We start from the raw sequence: 22,395 nt of genomic DNA, 5'->3' as shown, positions 1-22,395 counted from the left end.
CTGTCAGTTGCAAATTATAAATGTATATGTAAGTATTTTTTTATATATATATATATGTATAAAAACCTGAGAGATGGATCTGGACCCAAATGTTCAATCTTTCTCTCCCCTTTACTGTGAAACGTTCTCGTGAAATTAGGATGAGAATTTAAGCATAGAGCCATGAAATTGATAGTGACTTTTTCTTTGTGAGATACCGAAAGGACTGTCTTAAATACAGGCTTAACTCTGGCTTTCTGCACGGGGGCAAAATTTCTGTTTATAATCCATAGTTTTAAACATTACCTCTTAGACTTGTCGGGGAAGGAAAGGGTTGGTGATATGTGATCTTGTGTAAGGAATCTTGCAGTAACAAGCTCATGTGATGTGAGCCGTGCTGAGCATTCAGATTTCCTGTACAATATTCAAGGGCATCGGGCGCTGGGTACCGCATAACTTTCTCTGGGTTTTAAATAACCCTCCAAGTCATCTAGTCTGCCAGTCAGCTCTAGAGAGGAATTCATTTTGAATCCCAAGGAAGATCTGAACAAATACTTAATTTCTCTTTATTTATGGTATAATAACAAATGCTTGATAAAGATAATTCTCTTCTTAATCTTCATGCTTGACGTGCTTACTCTTAGGCAAAAAAGTCCCCGGATCATGTCATAGCCTGATATTTGCCTTGGCAATCGACGTTACCCTAAACTATTCACAGCGGTGGGGCTGGATTCTCCCCCAGACAGGCCTGTGGAAGTCAGTGCGCTGGTGTGCATCTAGGCTAGATGTATATCTCACTAAAGTATCATCAGTTTAAGAGGCGTTAGCTTTTCCCTGCTTGTGGACCACTGGATTCGTGAATATACTTTGGAAGTAATTTGTGTATGTGGCAAGGTATTGTGAGGGCTTGGAGAGCAGGAATCAGAGAGTCACTATTTATTCTTTGTATGAGTATGGGGAGTGGGAGGGGGATATTGATTACACATCAAAATGAAAATACAAATGCCACGCACCATCATGGTTCCATCACAGTAATCTATAAAAAGTTATAGGAAGTTTTCAAAAATTATTTCCTAGTAAGTTTTCTCTGGCGAGAATAGCTACTTCCTTGCCTTCCTCGACAGGAGGCTGGCTGGTGTCTGTCTTTTGAGATACATCTTGAAAAGACAGAAGAGATTAACTGGGGGCCTCTGATGAAGGGTAATCTAATATATTCTAATATATTACTTCTGGAACACTTTCCAAAAGCAATATATTAGGAGAGCGTGCTATCTGAATCCTGGCACTGTCCTCTTGTTGTATAATTTTACAAATTTTGAGGTGGATAAGAATTACTTCTGGGCTTTATTTCGATGTGTGTATTATGTCAAACTGTTAACTCTGCGGTAGTCCACTGATAGATAAGATAGGGATCTTCCTGCTTATTGAATGTCTGTAAAATGTGAAATGAAGCTCAGATGCATGCTAAGGCTTATCATGGGATGAGTATGAATCATCATTAAGTCGTATCTTACCTGTTAATAAGTGAATGTATCTCAACAGATGTTGTACGTTGGACATGCATACATAATAAACGTTACAGAGCAAAATATTGGCGGAGGGGGCAGTTTAAATCCTTTGGGATATGTGTCATCCTTAACAGCGTTTGATATCAAATGGAGCTTTAGAGAGAGCTTCGCTGATAACAAATATGATAAGATCGGGACAAATCAGCCCATTCTCTCTACCTCTTGTAACAACCAAAGTTGTTACAGATCCACCTTAACCAGGTGGAGGAGTCAGGTAAAAGGCTGCTTTGCCTCACCACAAGAGCATAAAACAGCTGAGCAAATGCGGTTCTGTAGATAGAAGTAAGACAATAGGTGAGCACAATGTCCAAATTATTGGGCTACAAGGAAGTCAACAAACAAAGATTTTACTGGGATTATTATAGAATTCAATCTGTAATATTTTTTAATTTTTTTTTTACTCTGACTTAGGAGAAATCTGAAAATAGTTTGTTGTGAGAATCTTACAGACATTCTGTAAAGCAAAGTGGTTTGATTCGTAAGAAATTAGTATGAATGCTCATACGATATGAGCGAGAATCCCTAGCATTACATATTTCCAGTGTATATCCATTGACGTTGTGCTCTGCTACAAATGTTTTTGAAAAGCATTGGACTTGGAAGTTCAATTATGTATGGAGTTAGTACTCGCATACTTACTAAAGTCTGCCGAGCTCGAGGCTGCCTGAAGTTTCCACAACAGAAAAGTGATCCTAACAATGAGTAAGTTAAGATAATTAGAGTAACGTGATAAATCAGGCTAGCTGTAGCAGAGACTGTCTTCCCAGCGTGCTGCCGTTTGCTTAGTCATTGTGATCTTTTGTAAGAGAAGTATATGATCCGTATCGGGATTTTTCAAGTGAAACCAAAACCCTGTGTCATAAGTACCCTGTTCGCAAGGCTGAATTAACCTTACTGGTCTTATATTGGCTTTTCGGTTCATCTCTCTGCAAAACTGTAGTCTATGAAGAAACTTTAGAAAGTTACTTTAGAAGTAACTGCTCTGGCAATATAACTTTGAAAGTATTTCACGTAAGAATTGTACTTACTTACACCCCCCCCCCCCCCCCCCCCCCCCAAAAAAAAATCTTACTGCAATGAAATCATAATTTAGGAAAGTATTAATGTATTTCTGATAGAAGGTACATTATCATGCATAATCTCTATTGCTAAAAAAGCATGCTCCGCCTACTTTTGTGTACGTTGCCTTTACGTATGTAAATAGTCAGTAAAATCAACAAATTCATACCTTAAGTTCAAAAGGCTCCAGGTCAGAACTCAGGAGATATAGTTACGGTTTCTTCCTTTGCCAGATTTTTGTGACCTCATTCATATTACCTGATCTTTTGCTGTCTCAACTTAGTGCCTTTGAAACGAATATAAAACCACTTATTTCTTCCCTACATTTTAACCGCTCATCTCTGAGGCATAAAAGATAACTACTAATTTTAAATGTTCTCCTTAGCAGAGTTGGGAAGGAGTGCCATCAGCTTTGCAGTGTCATTCAGAAAAGCTATTGAGGAGAAAAATGCAAACGGTTCAGTTCAAAAGTAGAGATTGTATCACCATCTGCACGTTGAATAGTGATTCTTGTCAGTGTGCGACATCAAGTAGAGGTCCCCGGACAATCCAAGTCTACATAAACTTTATTGAATTGACCTTTTCAGTATCTGCTTTCAACATTAGAAGATAGTTCTAGATATGCAACTACCTCATGTTCTGACTACTAAATGGCATTTATTTGTTTAAAATAGAAGATGACCAAAACTAAAAATCCAGAATTTTGGAAGTTCTTTTATGGGGAAGAAACTTTATGCTACAATGTTATATCTCGGACTTCTTCTCCTTAACTGTACAGTTAAGGAACAATTTCTTTTAACCGTATTTAAAATCTGGGTTGGGAATGTGGTCAAAGATCTTGTTTTAAGCTAAGTCAGACAATGGTAATTTTCCATGGTATTAGAAAACCCTCTCTGTGCTGGAATGCTTTAAAAAAGTCGACTTTGTTGTTTTACATGTTATAGATTTCCAACCTTGTAGCAGCTTTTTCCAACATGTTAAGCACTGGTGAGGCCACACCTGGGGCACCGCCTCCAGCTGTGGGCTCTTCAGTACGAGAGATACATGGACATACTGGAGAGAGTGCAGCGAAGGGCCACGAAGATGGTTAAGAACCTGCACCGTCTCTCCTGGAAGGGAAAGGCTAAGAGTACTGCAGCTATTCAGCCTGGAGAAGGCAAGGCTCAGGAGGGTTCTCATCAATGTCTACAAATACCTGCAGGGAGGGTGCAGAAAAGGCAGAACCGGGTTCTTTCTAGTGGTGCCCAGTGCCAGGACCAGAGGCAATGGGCACAAACTGAAACACAGGATGTCAGGGAGTGGAGCAATAGGACAAGGGGCAACAGTTTTACACTGAAAGAGGGGAGATTTAGATGAGATACTGGGAAGAATTCTGGACTCAGGGTGGTGAGATGCTGGCCCAGGTTGCCCAGAGAAGCTGTGGCTGCCCCATCCCTGGAGGGGTTCAAGGCCAGGTCGGACGGGGCTTGGAGCACCCTGGGCTGGTGGGAGGTGTCCCTGCCCAGGGCAGGGGGGTTGGAACTGGGTGGTCTTTAAGGTCCCTTCCCACCCAAACAATTCTATGATTTTTATGAGCAGCAGGAAACACTTGTTTTTACTGAGGGTGACTGAGCAGTGGCAGATGTTGGCCAGAGAGGCTGTGAAGTCTACTGTGTCAGTGTCAGATCTGTGAGAGAGCCTGGGACAGCACCAAAGTACCCTCTAAAGGCATCAGAGCATAACTTCCAGAGGTCCCTTCCAACCTCAGCTGTTCTTTGACTCTGTTAATGATTCGTGAACTGTGACATTGCAGGACCAAGTTAGTTATGCTTTAATGCTTTAAGATCTGACTGTCTGACATAGCTATACTAAATTGATGCATTAGCGTCGGGAAGTGTGACTTAGACATTATGCATAGTTAAAATAGTACTAGGACTAGGAACTTCTGGTTAAACTATCTCACCTTTCTGAACCTGTGCGTAAGTCAATAGTTTGTCCAGCTGTATAGTTTGGTCCCTTAATCTTTAAAGGGCAGAATCATGAATTTCTTGGCAGTTGCTGTGATGGCGGGGAAACGTGGGACCACATTCAAGCAGTCTGAGCGTAGGGCATGCTGTGGCCACCGCCTTGAGAACCTCAGGACAGGCTCAGAGGGCACACCAGCCCCCCGTAACACTTCATTTGCGCCCTGTTGAAAGAAGATTGAGGCACAGGAGCAGGGACGCAGGTCTAGAGGATACAGCTGAATGATGAGGAGAGCGGAACTGCAAAGTTTGTCAAGAGCTGTAAATCAGCCTGCTCCACAGCTTGGAGGCATCCTAAGACAGCTGGGATGTATGGAAAACCTGGCTGTTCATTGTGCTGACTACATGAGAGCTTTAAAGTGCTGTTTGGAAAACCTATTTCTAATCTAGTTCGAAATCAAGATACAGCTTTGTTTCACCTTTTTTTATATGTTTTGTATTTTAATCATTGCCAAGTCTTTTTTTAAAAGTTACTTTGTATATTTACAGAGAAACGCTTTTTTGTGATGCTTATCGCGTGAACAAATGACATTGCTCTTTCGATGAAGAGGGCTGATGTCAGGGCAATGCAAGTGACTCCTTAGTTGTGGTTGTCTGTGGAGCTCTGTAAGCTGTCTCTTTCATTAACTTACAGTGAGAATTCTAATTGTTCTTCCTGTTGCTAGAAGTTATATGCATTGTCTAGGCCTCTAAAGAATAATCAACACGAATCTAAAACCCCACCCGTTTTATGCTATTTTATATTTTCCTATTTTAATGGGATTTATTAATTAGCTTAAAAGCCTTTTGCTGTAGCTCCACCTTGTCTCTGACTTCACTAAGCGCTGTGGCCTCCATATTAGATACCAGGAAGTTACACTTTTCAAGGTTTTACAAACAGCAGACTTATTGTAGTGTCATTCATTAACCAGTCATATGAGCTATTAAAAGCCCACTTTCCCTTCATGCAGCACTGTTCCTCCCAAGCAGGACTTTGAGAATCCTTGACTTTACCCTAGCTATGGCTGTATAGAGTAAGTATCTGGTGGTTATCCCTGTTCAATGAAAGGTTATTAAGTAAAGAACGCAACTCTAAGTCTATTTATGAACATAAACCCAATATTGACATTTCTATCGTTGAGGTCTTAAAGATGTGGCTATGCTGCTCTGATTGGTGACAGCATCCAAATAGCATACAGAATGACGTAATAGGTAAAAAATAAAACTGGGTTTTAATACAAGTCACAAACGTGCACTCCTAGGATGCCCTCAACTTTTCCTTTAAAGTCAGAGTCCGTACAGATTTCCTCCCTTTCAAGAGAATGCTCTCAACCTTTCTTCTAAAGTCAGGGTTTAGTCAGACTACTTATTTTTTCAAATGCATCTTTTGCAGCTTTGGCTGTATTGTTGTTAACATTTCATTAAAAGGGTCATACAGAGAATTGCAGTGGGTTTTCTGGGTTGCTTTTGCCAATTTATTTTATAAAATATTAATTATATTGATTCTTCCAAATCTGTTTTACGGTGATCGCAATAGTACTAAATGTTTAACTAATATTTAACATTATGTTAAATATATTAATCAGTAAAGGAAAGGGGAAATTTCATTCATATCCATAGGAAATAATAGGTATTATTGTTATGATTAGGAAAACCCCAGAAAGCACTATCTAGCCGGGCTGTTTGTAGATAACGAAGACTATTGTTTCGTTTTCATTAGTGCAGTTGTTTGTATAAAGAGTATTGTGGTACTGCTGCCTCGGGCGCCTGGTTTTGTGCTCGTGTTGCTTCTTATGCAGTAGACTTCTCTTTAACATACGACGAATTAGGGAAGTTCAAAGAACTGATTTTGCACATTCATTGAAGGAAGCACTTCACACTCAGACCCCAAACTGACGGTGCTTCTGTCTCATCTCGGAAAGAAGAGAGGGTATATAGCAGTATCTCTTTGTGATATTACGCGAGAAAAGGCTTTTTTCTTTTTTTTTTAACCTTAGAAAAGTGTTAACGTGATCTCATTCAGCTGGTCATATAAAATTGTTCCATGGAACAGCTGTGAACTAGCAACCCTGAAGAAGACTTGCAAATGAATATGAATATGGACAAGATCTTTAGCAGCTTCCTCAAAACTTGTTCATTTTGAAAGGTACGCTAAGAAAGCAAGAGGGTGAGCAATCACAACAGTGAGATTAAATACTTTAAATTATTACAAATGCTTCTCGTTTCTCAGAGCTCACCAGGGAGACTTCAGTGTAAGCTAAAGTAAATGACGGGGGTGGGAGTGGAGCCATTTAAACCACTGACTGCTTTGGTGGTGCCAGCTAGTTAGCTATACTATAGGGAATTTTGTTTATGAAGAGGCTTTATGACAGCAAAACTTGGGTCCTCATGCTCTCAGTCCTCTCTCTTTTCTTTTTTTTTCTTTCCTTATTACAACAAATTCCCCTTCTTGCAGGATGTTTACTAGCTGCCTCCCTGGTTTTCCTCTAGTGGGGTTCAGCCCACAAAAAGAACACAAGTACCTTTGGTCGAGACAAATAAAGAGTTGATTTCAGCAGCAAAGGATCAGAGGTAGAGATGTTAAATAGTCTTTAAAACTTCGATTTCTTCAGGTCTATACTGTGCGATTCTTTTACAGCTCTGCGTCTCTGGCCTTGCATTAACTGTTTTTCAGTTAACTCCGTAGTGCAGAGAAGCAGCTAAGAATATTGACACGTCAATACTATATCTTATATATCCGTCTATATAGACAGACAGCTGTCTGTCTCTTCGTATATCTGGACTCATTCCTGGGTGGGCAAAGTCCAAATGATCCTCTGGATGCCAAAGTAACAAAAAAATTCAAGGGGCTTCTGCTGCCCTACTCCTCTTTCCTTTCTCAAGGGCACTGAGTGAAGTTAGCTCCTCATATTCTGCTGCAAAGCTTTGCACAAGTCCATGGCACTGCAGCACCAGAGGACAGCACATTCCATCCCCGGCCACCTCTTCAACCTCCCTCCCATCGCTCACTTTAACAGGAGTGTTATGACTGTCATAAAGTTTTCTAAAAACAGATTCTAGTGCTGAAGTTTCAAATACTCTGGATGTTCTAAAGGAATATATGCACAGTAAAGATTATTTGCGAAACGGGGACTGTTTAGAACTATAAAATAATTTCCATGCTGGGTGGGTTTAAAACAAACGACTCTTCCCCTGTTTCTCCCCAACAAACTAGATTCTCATGTGAGGTCTTTATGACCAGGTCCCTTTGTAATTAAGGTATTATATATGTTTAAGGCAAAGTTTGATAACTTGTTTATATACCTCTTAAAGAATAATAGGCTTGGGATAGTAAGTTTGGCGTAGAAGTACTAGTCTGGGAATAGATCTGGGTTTGGTGAGGAGTCCTCCAAATGGTAAAAAAAAAAAAAAATCTTATTTAAAAAATGACTAAAATGTGGCTTAGAATAAGAAGAGATAATCTAACTTTTCTAATCAGCTCTGAAAATTTGACTAAGGACATTTAGTTTACCATTTTCTTCTGACATCTGATGGTGACCTTGAATATTGGTAAAGCTCCTTCTCACAGAAAAGAATTACTTTGCTACTACTGTACGATATGCAAAGTGTTGGACCCTGCCTCTTTGCAAGGCTGAGCGCATTCTTGGCACGTTCAGAATTGCCACTGGAATCATCCCGCCTCCTTCCAAAGCCTCCACGTATCCCGTGTCGGAGCCTGTCACTTCCTCTGCTGCCGTGTGGGCCAGTGGACCAAGCAGAGAGAGGACGTTGATGTCTTTTGGCTGTCGTGTTCTGTAACAGCTGCTGGTGGGAAATCTGAAGTCAAGTTTGGTATCTGTGGTTTAAGCTATAACTGAGATAAATCCTTAACACTAAAGGTGGGTAGGTAAGCAGCGGAGGAAAGAGGTGATAAAGAAAAGCAGTCTCTGTTTAGCTCAGCAAGGCTTCTAATGCTCTAGCTATAAATGTTACAGCATTTTTAGGAGGCTGGTGTTTTTTAATACAAACTTCTGAATAGCTCAGTTACCCTGCAGTTACCCTGCCCTGCCCAGGATTTTCAGCTGTTGGAAGAAAGCAAATAAAACTGTAGTTTCAAAGGTGTAGACTGAATTTGACTATTCATAAACTGTACTTTCATGGGTGTTGCCACTCTACAGCTGAATAAGTCCCTAGGGGATGTTCTCTTATCTCTCACGTTGCATTCTTAACAAACTGTATTTTGGCTCTCTGTTGCATGGCTTTTCCTTTTTGGGTCTAGCTCTGTGAGTTTTTGAGATGCCACTACTTGGGAATCTGCTTTAAAGATGAAAAAATAGATATTGGTAACAAAACATTGATGCTTCCACTCACATTGTTAAAAAAGTTTGGTATTTCCCCAAACGTAGCGACTTGGAGCTTTGCTGTGCTCCTGCTTCTTCTGTGTTCCTCTCTACAAAGTAATTGATAGCTTGACCTGGTTACCTTGCAAATCCCGTTGTGTGGTGTTAACTTCCTCGCTGAATCAGATATATGCATGAAGACTCTCTCAGGGGATTAAGAGTTTTGGGTTTGGCCAGAAGTTGTCTCGCCCATCTATGGTCCTTTGTCTAACGCCGGGTAACCAGGTGTGTCACAGCAGGAACAAGCCCTGAAGAGTTCTGAGGTTGTGCGGGGACAATGATTTCAGAGAAGTTGAGAATCCAGTCTGATATATTTATATCCATATAAACAAAGCCAGAAGTTTGTCTTAATGGGATTATTCCTGTAGAAAGGTATTTCTCAGTGAGACTCAACCTTGTGCAGTGGGGCGGTGTAAACTCTCTGGGGTGTTGGTGAAGTGAGGTTGGTTAGAACTCAAATGATATACCATAGGGATAAGCTATCACCAATGTGAGTAAGACATTGGAGATAGGTGGTGGAACTGGGCACTTCAATCCCCTCTGACTTGCCAAGAAGTAAATGAATGAAATACAGATCGCCTTTTGTTTCAATAGACTTTGTTTGAAGAGTTTCACGTGCTCTTGGCTTGCACTGTTTTGCTGTTAGACCTGTAACAAGGCCAAGGGTGGTTTTGGGGTTGTCTTTTTATTGTTTGATGTGGTCCTAAAAAGATTTAAAAAAAAAAAAAAAAAGAGTATGGATCTGATAAGCGGGACAGTCACATCTAGTAGAATAAGCTGTACTTACACGTTTGATTCTTCTGAGTAACATACCTTTCATTTTGTGTCTTGTTTGCATGCGAACAGAAAATACGGTTTATGTTGTATAAGCAATTTCTTAGTCTCTTATTCCTTTTAGATGCGAACAAAGTCTGTCAAGGGATGTACGCTTTACTGAAGGCCTGCAGTGGCCATGAAGGTGCTAATGGGTTCCTGCAAGTCCCTAGCTGTTGCGAAATACCCTTTCCAGGTATTATGTTTAGCAGAAAAAAAAACCAAACAAACAAAACATTAAAAAGAGGCAGAATTACATAAGAAATTAAGCAGGAACAAAAGTGAACTTCTAGTTTTCCATGTCTACGGAAGGGCCATCTTTGGGCTTGTTGCCTCCTGTGAATATGCTCAGTCTCTTTATTTTAAAAAGGTGTTGACCCTTCCTGGGCCCACGAGCTGTCTGTAAAACTGCAAAGTGCCAGAATATTGCTGATTGAAGCTGGGGATCTGAGTGGTGTTTGTTATTCTTGCCTTTATTGTTTATCAGAGACATTCCAGGGCAAGGCTGATTCCAGAGGTACAATAATGCGGGGGGCGGGCTGACAAAACCAACTTCATTTCTTCTTGTAATCTACTTGTAGATAGTACAAACGGGATTTGTAATCTACTCTTCTGTCTCTACGGAGCAGAAAACATCATTGCAGGACTCAAGGGCGTACAAACTGCAGCATAATGAGCTCATGCATTCACCTGAGCTGCCCGAGTTGACTTAGGGCATGCTAGTAGCCCAAGGCAAGCCGTGGAGATAGGGCCTGCCTGTGTGATCTTCTGTAGTCTTCCCAGATCCTCAACACTGCGGATCTGCTGGAGCAACAGTGCTCAGGCTCCGGAGGTGGTTTGTACATGTGAGAAGTATTTGAAACACTCCTGGTCTTGGCACACCAAAGCCGGACTCTTCCTACTGGGGAGGGTAGGTTCGTCTGTGGTTTTCTTGCACAAGGGAAGCCAGTTATTTAGTTTAATTAGAGTGAAGTTGTATTATTGGCGAAAGAAAACAAACTAAAAAAAAAAATCAAACAAAAAAAACCCCCAACCAAACACAGAGGGGTTGAATGTATGGGCTGTAGTGATGCAGTATTTCAGACAGGTGAGCTATACCAAGGCATTTTTATTTCTTATGGGTCACTGCCTAGCTTTCACTTGTAGACTTACAGTTTTCCTTGATTTTTTTTTGGGGGGGGGGGGGGGCGCGGTAGAGAGTGAGTGGGGGGAAGAAGAAATGAGGAAAACTATTGTAAAGATGATTAATCATGGCAAAACTAGAACTGTTTCAACTTTGCTAGTTTTCTGCTGGATGCTTTTTTTTTTCTGTACTGGGTAAATTTGGGATATTTGCATTTCCACTTATGTTAGTGCATAGAAATTAATGAGTAGAGATGATACTCGAACTGAGGTATAAGATCATGGTACCTAAAGGGGCTTACGGGAAAGGTGGGGAGGGGCTCTTCCTCAGGGAGTGGAGCGATAGGATGAGGGGCAACAGTTTTAAACTGGAAGACGGGAGATTTAGATGAGATCTGAGGAAGAAATTCTTGGCTGTGAGGGTGGTGAGCCCCTGGCGCAGGTTGCCCAGAGAAGCTGTGGCTGCCCCATCCCTGGAGGGGTTCAAGGCCAGGTCGGACGGGGCTGGGAGCAACCTGGGCTGGTGGGAGGTGTCCCTGCCCAGGGCAGGGGGTTGGAAGTGGATGGTCTTTAAGGTCCCTTCCAACTCTAACCATTCTGTGATTCCATGATCAGGTTTTAATGAGTAACGTACTGTACACTTGACAGCCATTGGCAGAAGTGAACCTATCGGTCAAAATCCAAAGTACAAGTCATGATTTTGTCTACAGCAGTTAAGTGTCTGTGATACTAGATACTGATCTGATACTAGACTTGTGATTTTTTTTTTAATTGTGTATTCATGCAAAGTATGGTCCTTCTCATTTGAAAAATGACTGTGTAAAAGTGTAATTTTCTTTTATTTCTACAACCAGTGAACCTGACAGTCTCCAACCAGAATTCAGGTCGTGGTGACAGAGTTAACTCAATTTCAGTTACAAAAATTACTAGTGCTGCTAAAAGGGTAGGCAGATGTTAGCTGTTGTTTGGACAGGTTGCCTGGCGGGAAATCACAGATGTAATCGAGTGTATCAGCAGAAACTTGACTGTTAGGGCAACTGCAGCTTTTCTGTCTGTATTTACTCTGAGGACTTTAGCACGAAACTAGCTCATGTGATACCATACTAGTCATGTCGTCCTTGTGCCAAATCAAACAGTAGATTTCAGGTGTGAGTGCCAAAACTTTTTGTTTCAGGAGGAAAGCTTTGATGTGAGGATGTCTAACAAACTTATACATTCTGCTTTAATTAGTAGGTCCAGGGTGGTTAAGGATGGCCTTTGGAATTTTAACTGCTCAGAAAAAAAAATAAATAATCATCAGTAGAATGAGACTTGTAAGAACTTTTGGGAGGATTGCCTGAAGGGGGAGGTTATTGTAGAGGTAAAAGAAGCACAGGCTGTCCTCACAACTTAATTGTGCTGCTACACAGACGAAAAATCACTGTTACGGGGCGGGGGGGTAGTAAAGAGGCAGAGACAGTAAGAGCCAGATTCACAAAGAAATTAAGAATACTGGGAGAGATATCAATAATGTGACGGAGTGCTTAAAACCAGGTATTTGTTGCAATGAGACTGCCTAGGATATTGAAGTCATTCCTGTAGGGCTGGCAGATGGCGCAAGACCTAGAAGAGGTGTGTGCTTTTCTACAATTAAATCTGGAAGTTGAGTAGGAATTCCCAAAATAGCTTTAGGATGGCTAATGGAATCATAGCAGTACTATCCACTGGTTTCAGAGAGCTGGATATCCAAATGTTTGGGAAAATTAGGTTTTGGTTCCTGTTGTGTCTTATTCCAGTCAGAATTTTGTTCTTTCGGAGTTTTGTTCTAGCTCTGGGTTGCATCTACAACATGTTACGTTCTGGTCTTACAAAGCCAACCTGTATAAATGTCACCATTTCACAATTTGCTTCCGTTGGGATAAGTTCGGACCCCGTCTGAGGTATTGTATTTTCTTACTGATTAGTTGGGGGAAATAAAGAGAGAATGGGCTTAGTTTGAATATGTTAAATATCACGGGTGAGAAACCCCATCTGATCCCAGATGGGACTATAAAGATGCTGGTCAGCTTCTAAGCTAGTCGCTTTAAGGTCCAGAAAGTTTCCCTAATATTGTATAGTTATTGTAAAAATAGTGTTAGTTAGGTTAAGAGAAAATTATAGATATAGCCGCACTCTTGTTTCAAGCACCAACTGGTCATGTGTGTAGGATAGCGGAAAAAATGATGCATTACTGAGTTCTCCGGTCCTAGTTGTTTCCTAAATGGTCCACGTTTAAAAAAAAAAAACTGAAAACATTCATTCTGAAAGTTCAGTCATGCATGCACCCTGGAACTGCTGTCACAGCAGGAAGAGCCTAATTTGACCAGCTTGAGTAGCACGATTGCTCGCAGCATTGCAGCAGACTGTAGGTCAGCCCTCTCAAGGTCTCACAGCAGCATTTTGTTGAGTTGTGGTTTTGTTTTTTCTTTTTTTTCTTCCAGGGGATTATGATGTGTAGGCATGCTTTTCCATATTGCCTATATTAATAGTATTCAGAAAACTTAAAATAATTTTTTTTTAAAATGCCTGTTGTCCTTAAGTCCTTTCAAAAATAATGAAATGGAATCTTCCGAAGCTCAGTAACAGGAATGTGGTGGTATTTTGAAAATAATGACAGAATGCAAGAATTTATTAGAATCACTTACCCTCTCTTCAGCTAAACCACTTCTGACTATACAGCATTTCATCCAACAATTCTATTTCTTCCTGGAGCAAAACTATAGTCCCCTTTCTGCACTCAGTGGTACTCACTGGGCACCGTAATTTATAATATCTGTACATCAGAAATGCTGAAAATAGTGCTGCTAGGACTCACAATAGAGAGAGATGGATGAATCGGAGACAAAAAAGAAAAGTTTGCATTAGTTTTCGACAGCTGTAGTTTTATTTACAGTGAAGTTTGACAACGCACAGAGCCACGTTTGCATATAAACAAGATCCTTCCTCCTTCTGTCCTCTCCAGGGAGCACACACCAGCGCTTCCAGTGCACGTAGAGGCTGACTGTGGGATTGGGGGGAAGTCTAAATTATATTGTGAATAACGATAGATGGTGCCTAAAGCAGAATATCAAGAATTAGGTAAGGACCTTATCGCTGCTTTTCAATACCTGAAGGAGATTTACAAAAAAGACAAAGACTTTTTACCGGGGCATGTAGTGACGGGACAAGGGGTGGTGGTTTTAAACTGAGGGAGGGGAGATTTAGATTGGACACATAGGGAAGAAACTTTTTGATGATGAAGGTGATGAGACAGGTTGCCCAGAGAAGCTGTGGCTGCCCCATCCCTGGAGGGGTTCAAGGCCAGGTTGGACGGGGCTGGGAGCGACCTGGGCTGGTGGGAGGTGTCCCTGCCCAGGGCAGGGGGGGTTCGAGCTGGATGGTCTTTAAAGGTCCCTTCCAACCCAAACCGTTCTACGGCTCCGTGATTCCAAGCATCTCTTAGGCTACTCCATCCAGCCTATGGGCTGCCCTTCTGAAATAGGATTTTCTCGGCTTTAATTATAAATTTTGACATAGCCCGACATCGGGTACTTGGGATAGGTCAGAATTGCAGAAATAATTAAATGCAACTACGTCAGTGATTACTGCTGATACAGATAACCTATCACAATTATGTAGTATTAAGGCCATGTGAAATCACAAGGTAACAATTAAATGGAAATTGTTTTTCCTGTAATTAAATGGGCAGCACTACTTTTTAATAAGTAAAATTTGAACCCTAAAATAGTCAGAAGTGTTTCTTCACAACTGTGATTATGTATCTTAACACAGCAGTATTATTTTGGTTCCGGAAGGTGTCTGAAAATGCAAATGACAGCAAATTATGCCTAACTCCTTAGGCTTAGAAAAGCCAAGGTCTGATTTTATGTCTTCATTTCGGGTTTTAAAGAAAAAAAGTTATTTGAAGAATAAGTTGGTTTAGCTTATGTTTACACGACTTAAAGGATTGAGGCAGTGTGATCAAGTTGTAAGTATCCAGAATACTTTATCAATGTAAACTTTTCTGAAATGTCTTTATTATTTTTTAAAATCTCTTTGGATGTTAATTTTTCTGTAGCATGTCTCATAGGCTTGCGTCTTATTAATGCTCTCATTGCAGTAATGGCAGGTGCAGCTCGTTCTGTGGCTTAAAAAAAATAAAAAGGCTTTCATTGCAGAGCTAACACTGCTATACCCTCCTGCGGAAATATTATATTTCCGTACCCTTCAGTCCTTATAGAGAGCATCCAGCTGAAAGTTATATCGCCTGTGAAAGTGGGGAAAAAAAGCGGCATCCTCTCAGGTTTTCTTGCTATTATACAAGTAACACCCTAACATGCAGATAACCAATAATGTAATTTTTTTATGTGTATGTTATCTTTTCAGGCAGTGGAAGAAGCAAGGAATAAAGGGGACCCAAAGAGCTAACTGTGCTGTCAGCGCTCCACGGAAAACGTGCATTAATGTTCTTAGGCAGTAGCTACATTTCCAAAGTCCGGTCTGTTCCAGTCTAACTCAACTGGAATGGAGGTTGCTGGGAACAGGAGTTAGCTATGTAGTTAAAAATAACACCTTGCCATTTTTACTACTTTTGCTCTTTTGATGGGAAAATTACTGTCATTCAGAAGAGGCTACATAAGTAATGCTCTACACACCAAGTGCTCATCTGCCTATATACACATAATATTATAGATAACAACACACAGTACAGAAAATGGCACTTAGGTTCTAAAAAAGCCTACGGAGGTAATTAACATGGATAGCTTATATTTCTGTAAGTAAAAGGATAATCCTCTAGGCATCACAAATGTACAAACAAGCAACCACAGGTACAAGTACACGATGTTTCTTTCAAGGCATAGCTTAGTAAACAAAAATACAGCCTCACATTATTTAATCTGCCACCCTAAAGAGATGTATAGGTTTTGTTTGGTGGTGGTTGTTGTGGGGTTTTTTTATAACTAGGACTTGACCTTTTGTTTGCTTTAATATTTGTTCAGGGACTGGGTGACTTCTGTGATACCGCGATGTCAACTTGTGTGGAGGCCTGGATGGTCAGAACTTGTGTTGAATCTTCTTGTTGCATCAGTTTAAGACAGGTTTGGCTTTTATTATCTTGAATTCTTAAGTTACTAGAGCTGTAATGCAAGCTCACTGGTATTCTTCTGATTCATATTCAATGCAAGCTAATTGATATTCTCTTACTGATGATGTAGAGATCATATCAACAATTAAAAACAGGGAAGTGTTTTCTAGCAACGATGCCATTATACCATAAGTATGAAATGAATCGAGCTCAGGTGTGCTCAGCATCACATCAGCCCATAGTTCCTAGCCAGAGTCTCTACTAATACTCGGCCTATTGCTGAGATAGCTGCTGCTGCGTAATGGGGAGTTGAATAGTTCTCGGCTGTATCCATAGTTAAAGATGATTTGCCAATGCTGTTTATAACTGTCGGCTCGGTAAAAACAGCCAGTGGCCAAAACCCAAGATCTGTTCTTCATGGCCAGTGGTCAGTAGAACCAGCAGCGAGACTCTTGTAGCTCAGAAGAATAGGTATGCTGAATAGAAAAGCTGATGGTGCAAACAGAGGCCCGGGAAGGAGTAGTAATCAGTTCACTCTGTCTTTAGTTGACAGTTGCTCACTTTTAATGAAAGAACACAGCTTGAACTTCTAATGGGCCTGAAAGGCGCGCTTGCTGGACGTGTTTCTTGGTTGTATCATTATATCTTAAAGAAGTGCATTTGGAAATTATCTGTGTTACTGACACAAGTGTCATTTGAAGAGCTTTAATAACTTTTTTCCAAGGAGCTCTAAAGCCATGACAATCGCACAGTCGACAGCCGCATTCAGTTTTAATATAGTTCTGTATGTAATTCTTAGAAAAGGGCTCGATCCCATGGTTTGTTTTTGTGTTGGTTTTTTTTTTTAAAAAGTAACTGTTTGCCTTTATTATGGAGGTATGTCAAGTAACACACAACTGACCTGAAAAGAGTCAATACTTACAAACTTCAAATCTTTTTATAAGGAGAAAAGGGGATCCCAAGAGAAGGTGTGGACAGTGAAGGGTTCTGGAAGACGGGAAGCCTGCAGATAAAAGTGCTAAAGGAAAGCTATGTGTTTTTCCCCGTAGAAGTTGATATTATTTAGGAGTGACAGAGAGATAAGTTTTCTAATGTGTGGCTTTTCTGGTAGAATACGTACTGTCTGTAATTCTAATCTGATCTGATTGATTGACTCCTAATCAATCATATTTCAGTAGATGGTCTCCTGTTTCCCCCCCCCCCATCCATACTGCCACTTTGAACTGCGTAGTCCAAAAATAGCTTAGTAGCTGAAGAGCTGTTATATATATAGAATATTGTACTTTGTCCCCATAATTTGGAGAATCATTTTTTATCATAGCATTGGTTATAAATACATTTTAAATTACTCTACCGATACTAAATCAGTTGGGAGCTTTCCCCTCCCCTGTTGTATTTGTCGCAACCATGGCATTATGAAACAGGAGTTTTATGAAGCGTGGCAAGTTGGTAGTACTAATTTATTTGTAGTAAAAACGTGTCAAGCGCTGAATAATTTGAATAAAATAGGAGATGGATTCTGTGAGAAGCTGGTCCATCCTGATACTAGCCAATGCAGTTGGATTACTGTCTAATCGTTGGACTGACGTTTGTAATTCAAGCACTAAGTACAGACTAGGGTTATGGTTTCTGCTCCTTAGATGTCGTAGGGAGGAAAAACAGCAACATGAGGTTCTGGTAGAACAGGATGGGGTATTTCTTCGTTCCTTCCCCCTGCACCCCCCCCAAAAAGCAGGGGAAAGATGTATCTCTGTCTCTCCAAAATAAACAGCAAGCATGGAGGTAGAGGGTACTGGTAGGAGACTGCCTTGGAATATGTTCTTATATATCCTGTTGACTGTTGATAGGGTGGACCTTGTTGTTTCCTCTGTGAATAAATGCTCATTGAAAGTATGTATTTCTCCATGAATAACAGCTGGCATGTTGCCGTGTAACCCAATACGAGAGGAGATGAGCACTCCTTTCTTTTTTACCTTTTTTGTGAAAAGCACTTCTTCCTCCTAACCTACGTGTTATTTTAGAGAAGCTGGCATCTCTCTCTACCACAGTTCTATTTTGAAACTGAGAAATATTTGCGATGGAAGTTTTGTTTGCGGCGGTGTGAAAAGTTTGTTTCAACAAACAAATCTTTCTAAAGACTCCGGGAGGGGGGGGAATTAATTATCAGCTTCACTTACATTAGGAAAAATATCATAAAACTCAGTAACGATAGAAGCAGGCCCAACATGATTGTGTTTTCTTTCTACTCTATTTTGCTCTTTTTTTTTTTATCCGGTATCCTAAACAGTAAAGATACTTTGGTTTTGTTTAAGACTTTTTGGAAATAGCACGTATCGCTTGAGACGTTTGATGTACTACATTAGACAGTTCTATAGGCACTCAAAGAGATGGTGAAGTGGAAATCTATTATTCCCTAAAAAATATTTTGAAAGCAGGAAAGGAACACTTTAATGAAGGATATTACCCTCTAAAAAGAAAAAAGTGTGATTTCTTATTTTCAAACCATTTGACTGACTGGAATTACTGTAGTTTTAATGCCTCCACAGTTTTATCCAATTAGGAAAGAAACAAAAGCAGGAAGGATCTGAGTTTATCTTTTAAAGCTCCAAAGCTAAAAGGGAAAAACCAAATGAGTGTATTCCCATTTCGATTAAATCCACCCGTGTTAAGAGCTTCAGCAAGGCAAGTATGGTACATGTAGTCTATTTAAGTGCAATTTTTGAGACTTATGTGTGATGAGTGTTGAGAGCCCTTTGCCCGGGAGGGTTAATTCCTCCCTCCAGAAGTTCAAGATTTAAAAAGTGTGCTAAGGGAAAGTAGCATAGAACAAAGTGCTTTGATATGGCACTGGATTTTTTTTTTGTCTGACAACAAAGAAACACATTCATTGTACATAATGAATTTCTCTCACAGTTCTGGAAAAGCTCATTGTTTATTCATGAAGGAAGGTCAGTAAGGCCTGGCTAATCCAAGCATTTATTTTTTTAATTTCTTTTCTAAAAGGGACGATTCTTGCCTCATGAAATAGAAAGATTCATAGGAAAATGTGTGTGGCTTGCAGAAGGGAAAAATCAATGGGAGATGCAAAGTGGGCATGTGTTTAAAGGAATTTTAAATCAGACCAGGTTGAATTTTTCAATTGCATTTTTTTATTCTTCATGATCACTGACACCAATGACTTGCATTTTAATTTTTAGTTCTACCTAATAGTTCAGATGTAAGCCTCTTTTTTTTTTTTTTTTTTTTTTCTTTTCAGCAGCTGGTGGGGCAGGGTCCAGTAACAAAACCCTGTAATTTGAGCCTTCCAGGGAAGAGTTCTGGAACCAGCAAAACCCCAGAAAGATGTAAAAACCAGAAAGGCTGGAAACCCATGTATTAGCAGCAGTTAAAACTATGATGGGTGAAGAGAAAAAAATTAAACATCAGGGGACAATTCATATGCTTTACCGTTTTCAGTTGAGAGAGCTGGTTCTTAAACTTTTTCTCTGGAAACGTAACCCTGAGGTTACACAGGCGTTATCTGCATCGTTTTAATGACCGAGACTCCACCAAGCAGGAGGGAAGAGGTCTATGTAGTAGATGCCATGACCTCCAAGCTGGCTGGGACGCAGTGCGGCCTACCGTTTCCTGGGCTGTGACTCTGAGATGGAGGCACATATTGCCTTTTGATTTGTGCCCAATCTAATTTATGTAGCAACCCGCCTGTCCTCTTAGATTTCTTTTTTTTTTATTTTTTACTAACTTGCTTCTTACCTTGTATATTGCCCTTGAAAAATTAAAAAGCCTATTAGATAGTTTAAATAATTTAATTGGAAGAAACCAAAGGGCCAGAACACCCTCTAATCCTGCTGAAATGAGAATAAAATGCCAAACTGAAGGAAACTTCAGCTCGCCAGCGTTTCATCCTCACAAGGTTCTGGTGCACCATGATAAAATTTTCCATTCTCAATTATTAAAATCCACTTAAGCAGCAACTCACAAGTATTATGGAACTCTATTATCTACTCGTAATAATTTGCTTTTGAGAGCAAGTTGTAAGACTTCAATGTTAAAGGAAATGTAGCCAATAAACGCTGATACTTTTTATTTAATTTTTTTTTAAGGCAGCACTGAAGCCTTTTTCTTATTGACATTGTTAGCGCAGCTGCCTCTGTTTTGATTTAGAGTTATTGTTCAGTGTAGCCGAGAGAGTGAACTGAGACACGGACAGCGTGGGAGTGTGCCTCAGAGACAGATATCAAGTGAGCTATTTGAGCTGGCTATCAATTGTTAATTGTCTACTGATCCTTAAACTAGATACCTAAACTGAAAAGACCACTATCAGCAACAGATGCAAATTATATGGATCCTGTAGGTGTGCAGGCCCTACAATATAAGTGGGATAATAAATTTTTTATTGCCTATTTGAGCTTTCATATCTAGGCAGTTCTCCTAGTGTGGGCCTCCAAACCCAATGTTGTTCTAAATTCACGCGTAGCTAGCAGATAACGCTTGAATTGCAACTGCATTAGCAGCTGCATATTGACCAGTTGTCCATAAATATATTTATTGTTGGCTTTCCTAGGTCAAAGACGCTTCCTCTAGGATAGTCCAGTACAAAAACTTCACTGATTTGGCGCTTACCATAAGAACGGTCACTGTGTCACCCTGACTCTTCTGTGTCTCTCTCGAACCCCCTGCCTGTTTATTGTCCTTTCAAATTCTCAGCCTGACAGTTTTGAATGCTGTGGTGAGTCTGGAGCTTCTTGCTGGTATGTCTCCATTCGGGTACTGCCTACCATTTTTCTGATGTAGAATTTTGCTTTCAGGGAGAAGGCGTAGCATCTTCAAGCGGCAGAAGGAAACAAAAGAAACAGATCTCATCTGAATATTGCTCTTTGCAAGTAGCGGTGATTACAGGCCCACAAGCTGAAAATATATCCTCTTTGGAGGTTCTGTGGCTGTAGTTGTTTACTGTCAAATGCCAAAGCATGAGGCTTCCTCAGGCTCGTGAGTCATTTGGTGGAATGTCCTCCTGACCCCAAATCGGCCCTCCTTGCCCTGTCTCTATCCTGTAACTTGGATATTTATAGCAGTTTTCTTCTGTTGCTGCTGAGTGAAATAGCTGAAAATCCTCAAGAAAACTTGCAAATTAGCCATAATGTCATCCCTTAGTTACTGTTGCTTGTAATGATGTGGGTTGGGATATGGAAGCAGAGTGGGCACCTGAAGACTTCTATTGAATAAGAGCTTTAAGGTGTGGAGCAAAGCAGATCTGGAGTGGGCTTCTTGACGATAATTCTGTGGCTGTCCCTGCGGTGTCTGGGGAGCCGGAGAAAACATTTGCTTCCCATCCCTTTTTAAAACAGCCAGACCTCAATTAATCATTCCCTCAAAAGCATTCAGAGCAAAACTGCCCAAGTCACAGTGACAATTATTGGGAAACCCACTTAACTGAAGAGCTGGAGAACTTGTAGATCTTTTCCCTAAACTGGAAATTCTAGGTGCCATTTCAGCTATGCTATTATTAATTCTGCAAGACAATACAATGCTACTGTTGTTCCTGAAGGTTACCAGTACTGTTGTGGTTGAGGCAGTTACTGTTTGGTGAAGGAGTTATTTGTATTCAACACGATACGGGTACTGTATTTAGTGACCCAACTCCTCAGAATGTCACCTGTTTGCTTTCAGTGCTATGAGACAATGTGCTTGTGTTGGGAGTTTGTAGTGCCAAGTTGGAGCAGTCCTTGATTTATGTCCATGTATGCTTTCCTTGATTATCGCGGATGCGGGAGGAGAGAAGCACTGCTGGAAACACGTTACATGATGATGTTTGGTGACGAGATACATTGTTCCCCTAAAATGACCCTGTTTGGTTTTTTTATTAAATAAGTATTTGGTCATCTGTACATCAGACTTTTTTTGAATGGAACTGTAATAGCTTAGGAGAAGAATGGGAGCAAGGAGAACACCCACTTAAAGGATGGATCAGGCTGTGATCTTTAAAGCCACGGTGTTAGGGTGGAGTAAGCTTCAGTAGCCTGAGTCAGTCTCAGACATCGATGAGTGGGCCACTTCCCACCCTTGGACATAATTCTCTTGCTGCAAAGGCTGGTGGCCATTCTTAAGGTGAAGACATCAAATTATATGTCCCCTCTTTTTTTCCTCCATTCTCACAATTGATCCCTTAATCATTGTCCAAAAATTTTGCGCTGGTGCCTGACCTGTCCCAAAGCAGTCTGTCATGTATGAGCCAAAATGGTTTGGGTATTGATGCTGCTCTTTGCATTACGCAAATCCCCGAGGACAGAATGTTAAATCTGTGATCCCTCTGGGCGCAGCAGCACTTTTTGTCAAGTCATAGCACAAACTGCTGTTCCCTGCAGCACGGAGACCCGACTGAAAAGCTGCCTTTCCTCATGTTACATTAA

The sequence above is a fragment of the Rissa tridactyla genome, chromosome 5 (assembly GCF_028500815.1).
Source record: "Rissa tridactyla isolate bRisTri1 chromosome 5, bRisTri1.patW.cur.20221130, whole genome shotgun sequence".
In the NCBI taxonomy this organism is placed as follows: Eukaryota; Metazoa; Chordata; class Aves; order Charadriiformes; family Laridae; genus Rissa; species Rissa tridactyla.
This window is presented reverse-complemented; position numbering follows the sequence as displayed.